This window comes from Bison bison, unplaced genomic scaffold (genome assembly GCF_000754665.1).
Source record: "Bison bison bison isolate TAMUID 2011002044 unplaced genomic scaffold, Bison_UMD1.0 scf7180017864503, whole genome shotgun sequence".
Lineage (NCBI taxonomy): Eukaryota > Metazoa > Chordata > Mammalia > Artiodactyla > Bovidae > Bison > Bison bison.
Window position 1 is genome coordinate 381,361 of NW_011495061.1, and position 7,199 is coordinate 388,559.

Sequence of the window (7,199 nt, forward strand, 5' to 3'; positions counted from 1 at the left end):
ACAGCCACAGGACTGGAAAAGGTCAGTTTTCTTTCCAATCTCAAAGAATGGCAATGCCAAAGAATGTTCAAACTACCACACAATTGTACTCATCTCACATGCTAGCAAAGTAATGCTCAAAATTCTCCAAGCCAGGCTTCAACAGTTTGTGAACTGTGAACTTCCAGATGTTCAAGATGGTTTTAGAAAAGGCAGAGGAACCAGAGATCAAATTGCCAACATCCATTGGATCATCAAAAAAGCACAAGTATTCCAGAAAAACATCTACTTCTGCTTTATTGACTACACCAAAGCCTTTGACTGTGTGGATCACAACAAACTGGAAAATTCTTAAAGAGATGGGAATACCAGACCACCTTACCTGCCTCCTGAGAAATCTGTATGCAGATCAAGAAGCAGCTGTTAGAATAAGACATGGAACAACAAACCATTTCCAAATTGGGAAAGGAGTACATCAAGGCTGTATACTGTCACCCTACTTATTTAACTTATATGCAGAATACATCATACGAAATGCCAGGCTGGATGAAGCACAAGCTGGAATCAAGATTGCCAGGAGAAATATCAGTAACCTCAGATATGCAGAACACCACCCTTAAAAGCTAAGAAGAACTAAAGAGCCTCTTGATGAAAGTGAAAGAGGAGAGTGAAAAAGCTGGCTCAAAACTCAATATTCAAAAAACTAAAATCATGGCATCCAGTCCCATCACTTTATAGCAAATAGAGGGGGAAACAATGGAAACAGTGACAGACTTTATTTTCTTGGGCTCCAAAATCACCGCAGATGGTGACTGCAGCCATAAAATTAAAAGATGCTTGCTCCTTGGAAGAAAAGTTATGACCAACCTAGACAGCATATTCAAAAGCAGAGACATTACTTTGCCGACAAAGGTCAGTCTAGTCAAAGCTATGGTTTTTCCGGTAGTCATGTATGGATGTGAGAGTTGCACTATAAAGAAAGCTGAGCACTGAAGAATTGATGCTTTTGAACTGTGGTGTTGGAGAAGACTCTTGAGAGTCCCTTGTACTTCAAGGAAATAAAACCAGTCAATCTTAAAAGAAATCAACCCTGAATATTCTTTGGAAGGACTGATGGTGGAGCTGAAACTCTAATACTTTGGCCACCTGATGCCAAGAGCCAGCTCACTGGAAAAGACCTTGATGCTGGAGAAAATAGAAGGCAGGAGGAGAAGGGGGCAAGAGAGGATGGGACGGTTGGATGGCATCACTGACTCGATGGACATGAGTTTGAGCAAGCTCCAGGAGTTGGTAATGGACACGGAAGCCAGGCGTGCTGCAGTCCACGGGGTTGCAAAGAGTCAGACACGACTGAGTGACTGAACAATAATGATAGGAAATGTGCTTCTTGAATCTCCAAAGTTCTTACTTATCTGCACATAAACTTACCTGCTTATGTGCAAGCAGTAATTCACTACATATTTGAGTATTGTGCTAAAACTATTAAAGCTTATAAGCCTCTTTGTAACCTTGACAACTTCTCTTTGACAGGATTTCTTTGTTTAAATTAGAAAACAGCAGGCATTGACTATTATGCAGTTGCCAGACTTAAAACTAAAATTCCATATTGTGCATCAAGTGCATTAGGAGGAAACGTTGCCAGATATCTATAATTTCTCCATCCTCCAGCAAGACTCATAATTTTGTAGTTCTTTCAGATTCAGAGGGAATGGGTAATGCTTAAATTCATAATTCTATAAGAGGAATGTAGAGGAGAATGTCTTACAATCGTTAAAAATGAAAAGTCTAAATATTATACCAAGAGTAAGTTATAATGGAAAAACTAATAAATATGACAAACTACTGACTTGCGCTTGATACAAGAAAAATATGAGAAAAAGTGCAGCCTATATGCGGAGAAGGCGATGGCACCCACTCCAGTGCTCTTGGCGGGAAAATCCCACGGACGGAGGAGCCTGGTGGGCTGCGGTCCATGGGGTCGCTGAGTGTCGGACACGACTGAGTGACTTCACTTTCACTTTTCACTTTCATGCATTGGAGAAGGAAATGGCAACCCACTCCAGTGTTCTTGCCTGGAGAATCCCAGGGACAGGGGAGCTGGTGGGCTGCCATCTATGGGGTCACACAGAGTCGGAAACGACTGAAGCGATTTAGCAGCAGCAGCAGCAGCCTATATGACAGTCAAAGATGTAAAATTAATAATTTAAGAATCTTTACAAATGAGTAAAACAATATGATGAGTAGGATAAAAAATGGCAGCAAATATGAATGAATAATTAGAAAAAGAAACACTGATCAGTGAACATGAAAAAAAGTGCCACCTTTATTTCAACCAAATAAGTTGCATTTGAGCTAATAATATATTATGTTATAACTTTCAGATTGGCAAAGACTAAAGAGTAAGACAACACCCAGAGCTGATGGTGATCTGATGAAATAGGTGCTCTATTAATGGGGTGTATATTTTACATTGATAGTCATTATGGAAGATATCAATAACCTCAGATATGCAGATGAAACCACCCTAATGGCAGAAAGTGAAGAGGAACTAAAGAGCCTTTTGATGAAAGTGAAAGAGGAGAGTGAAAAAGTTGGCTTAAAGCTCAACATTCAAAAAACTAAGATCCTGGCATCTGGTCCCATCACTTCATGGCAAATAGATGGGGAAACGGTGGAGACAGTGGCAGACTTCATTTTCTTGGGTACCCAAGATCACTGTGGGTACTGATTTCAGCCATGAAATTAAAAAACGCTTACTCCTTGGAAGAAAAACTATGACAAACCTAGACAGTGTATTAAAAAGCAGAGACATTATTTTGCCAACAAAGTTCAGTCTAGTCAAAGCTATGGCTTTTCCAGTGGTCACATATGGATGTGAGAGTTGGGCCATAAAGAAGACTGAGCGCCGAAGAATTGACACTTCCAAACTGTGGTGTTGAAGAAGACTCCTGAGAGTCCCCTGGACAGCAAGGAGATTGAACCAGTCCATCTTAAAGGAAATCAGTCCTGAATATTCATTGGAGGAACTGATGTTGAAGCTGAATCTCCAACACTTTGGCCACCTGATGGGAAGAACTGACTCATTTGAAACTGACTCATCCCACCCTGATGCTGGGAAAGATTGAAGGTAGGAGGAGAAGGGGACGACAGAGGATGAGGTGGTTGGATGGCATCACCAACTCGATGGACATGAGTTTGAGCAAACTCCAGGGGATAGTTAAGGACAGAGAGGCCCGGTGTGCTGCAGTCTGTGGGGTTGCAAAGAGTCAGACACAACTGAGCGACTGAACAGCAACAGCATGGAAGATGAACTTGCAACGTTCTTGTTTACTGAGATGTAATTATCATATAACATCTACTATTTTATTTATTATCCTAAAATTTCTTATTGCTGGAAGACTAGATCCCCAGACTTGTTAACTGTCATGCAGAGTAGAGTGAGGACTGAGAGCACCCTGATGAGCCGAGTCTGCGAGCCTGAGTGAGCACCGAATGCTGCAGTTGGGTCTTTTTTCTCGGCTGTGTTCTGTATAGTTGAGGTTTTGGTCAAGAACTTAGAAAAATTGTTCTTGGTTTTCTACAGTTTGTAGAGAAAGACAATATTTGTGTTTCCTTTGAATTATAGAATCTCAGGTCAGATATACTTTCCAGACTTAATTCCATTCTTAAAATCTAAAATTCACAATTTTAAAGTGTACAGTTCAGTCAGCTTTGGTATATTTGCATGGTTTTGCAACCATCAGCACTTCTAATTAGGCAGGTTTTCATCACCGCCCCAGAGAAATTCCTAAGCCTCAGCACACACTCCGCACTCCCTCCCCCACCTCCAGCTCCTGGAACCACTCTTGTGCTTTCTGTCTCTGTGGATCTGCCTTTTCTGGACGAGGAAAATGGAATCACGGAATATGTGGTCCTTTGTGTCTGACTTCTCAGCATAAAGTTTTCAGGGTTCATCTGTGTAGTGTGTCAGGACTCCCTTCTTTTGTCTAGCCGTATAAAAATTCCATTATATGAATAGACGGCATTTTGTCTATCCATCCATCTCTTGATGGACGTTTGAGCTGTTTTTACATTTTGGCAGTTGTGTAAGATCCCCTGGAGAAGGGAAAGGCTGCCCACTCCGGTATTCTGGCCTGGAGAATTCCAGTCCATGGGGTCCCAAAGAGTCGGACGCGACTGAGCAACTTCCACTTCCACTTACAGAGCTATGAGGCTTCCCATGTGGCACCCCGTGGTAAAGAACCTGCCTGCTCACACAGGAGATGGAAGAGACATGGGTTCAATCCCTGGGTGGGGAAGATTCCCTGGAGTGGGAAATGGCAACCCACTCTGGTACTCTTGCCTGGAAAATTCCATGGGTGGAGGAGCCTGGTGGGCTACAGTCCATGATGTTGGGAAGAGTTGGACATGGAAGCACCTGAGCACACATAGAGCTGTAAGGAACACAAACCCTTGCTTGAATTCCTGCTTTTGGCTCTTCCCCTGAAGAGGCTTTCAGTGCTTCGAATATGTCGTCCCACTGTTTTGTGGCCGATATGGTTTCTGATGAAAAATCAGCTTTACTATTATTGTGGATACATGGTTCACAATGAGTCCCTTCTGTCCTGCTGCCTCCAATATTCTCTGTGACTTTTGATAGTTTTACCTTTTTAGGTGTAAATCACCTCAAATTTTTCTTTCTTGGAATTTATTTGTGCTCTATAGATGTGTAGACTAATGTTTTTCATCAAATTTGGGACGTTTGGAACATTACTTCCTTAAATTTTCTCTCTACCCCTTCCTGTCTCGCCTCTCCTTGAGGCTTCTATCATGTATATTTTGGGGTTTATTTTTCTTTCTTTCTGTTTCCTTGTTTTTCTCACTTGAGTACGTGAGACTAGATCGTCTCACTTGACTTATCTTCAAGTTCTCTGTCTCTTTCCTCTGCCAGACCAAACTGTTGTTGAGCGCCTGCATTGAATTTTTCCATTTTAGTCCTATTTCTCAACTTTAGAAGTCCTCTCTGGTACTGTTGTATAACTATGATCTGTTATTAATATCATCTGTTTGGTGTAACCTCACTCTTACGCTCTTCTTTAGTTCTTTAGACTCCAAGCCAGGATAATATTGGTTCCTAGACATAGTCACTGCAACTAATTTAATGTCTTTGCCTGTTGAATTCAATGTCTCAGATTACTCAGGGAGAATTTATACTGGCAATTCTTTTCTGTTTTGGGCCAAGCTTTCCTGTTTTTGGACATCCCAAAATTTTTGTTGAAAACTATTTCTGTTGTTTTTTTCTAACATAAAATATGGCAGTTCGGGAAGTGAGACCACTCCTCTGCTCCAAGGGAGTCCTTGTTTTGCTTGTTGTTACTGTTGTTTTTGACTTTCCTAAAGTCATCATGTGGGCTTCCCTTGTGGCTCAGCTGGTAAAGAATCCGCCTGCAAATGTGGGAGACCTGGGTTTGATCCCTGAGTTGGGAAGATCCCCTGGTGAAGGGAACAGGTACCCTTTCCAGTATTCTGGCCTGGAGAATTCCCTGGACAAAGAAGCCTGGCGGGCTACAGTCCATGGGGTCGCAAAGAGTCAGACATGCCCCAGCAACTTCCACTTGCAAATTCATTACGTGAGTGCATTCTGTGTTACAGGTGGGCACTGACGTCTCTGGTCACTTGCCTTGGTTGCTGCTAATGACAGCTGAAGTTTCCCGGACAGCCTCGAGCAGTAGGTCTCCGGCCTTTGCTGTGGGCCTTGTGTGCGCTGTGGCGATGCTCTGGCAGGCAGATTACAACACGGGCTCGCCCATGACCTCCTGCCTGTGGAGGGGGTGGCCATGAAGTGAGAGAACTGGGCCTTCCCAGGCCTTTCCTGGGCATTGTGTGGGTGACATGCTCTATTCCCAGGATGTGTTGGAGCTTTCCAAAGCCCCTGTAGACACATTATTCCTTAGACTTTCCTTCTGTTGTTTTGGTCATTCTCTTGTTTGCCCAAATGCTATTGCTGCTCTATGTGGCTATTATATTAAATAACTGCCACTGACTTTTTCCAACAAACACCCCAGGGAAGGACTGTTTACACTGAGTAAGCTCTGAGTCAGGTCAAATAAAGACAAGTCCTTGAGTGGAGGTTTCCAGAGAACTGCCAGGCTTGCCAAATAGTGTGCTGATCTGGGCACAGGGTCTGGGGAGCTTCAAAGACTTCTGGGCCCTCTGGTAGCTACACAGCTGCCCTCACTGTGAGGCTGTAGGTTTCAACGTCACGGCCAAGCTGGGGCAGAAGGGCTGGAACGGGGAAAGTTACAGCGCCACAAAGATCCCACCAAGACACAGCCATTTTTCTTGAATAAAAATTCCCTGTTGGTGCACTGGGATGACCCTGAAGGATGGGATGGGGAGGGAGGTGGGAGGGGGGTTCAGGATGGGGAACACGTGGACACCCATGGCTGACTCATGCCAACGTATGGCAAAAACCACTACAATACTGTAAATTAATTAGCCTCGAATTAAAATAAATTAATTAATTTTTTAAATTTCCTTGAGTTGTTGTAAGGCTCTGGTTAATTTCTAAACTGTTGAAAAAGTTTATTTTGACAATTTTGCCAGTGTTCTCATTGTTTTTATGGAAGAACAGATTTTCAAGGCCTTTACTCCACCATTCTGGGAGCATTGTTTAATCCACACATGTAAATTTTAAAATAATGCATACTTACCTAGTGAAAAGTGGTTACCTACTACAATGTGTGTAGTTAGGACCACTAAACTTGTAGAAAAGTAGCACAAACAGGAGTCCTGAAGAAGGAGGAAAACAAAGAAGCTATCAACTGGATGAACAGCCCTCCCCACACTGAGCCTCATCACTCAGGTTGTAAGAGTGAGTCCCGGGATGCGAGCCAGGCGTGGACGGCACACTGCCCGGGGCCCGTCTGCAGCCGGCGCCAGAGGTGTGGGGAGCAGCACCTCCTGAGAGAAACGTGTACTAGCCTTGTTTGTTTGAGATATCATAGCTAGAGCTGCATTTAAAAAACAGGATTTGTTTGGGGAAAACGTGAAAACTGAAAGCACCGTCTGTCAGGAGTCTGGCAGCTTCAGAGTGTGAAGTTGCACCAGCACTAGTGTGTCACCAGCCTCTCATCCTCCGACTTTAGTGCGGTTTCCTTTACCCTCCATCCGAGAATATGACGTGAATTACCCTCTTCACTGGGCTGTAAGAGGGTAAATTGATGTAAAAAGTGATTTTC

General features: G+C 43.3%; 1 pseudogene; it reads left to right on the forward strand.

Moving 5' to 3' along the window:
• LOC104980580 overlaps nt 1-5,799 on the forward strand; it is a 45,222-nt pseudogene extending 39,423 nt beyond the window's left edge.
• The last annotated feature ends 1,400 nt before the right edge of the window (nt 5,800-7,199 follow it).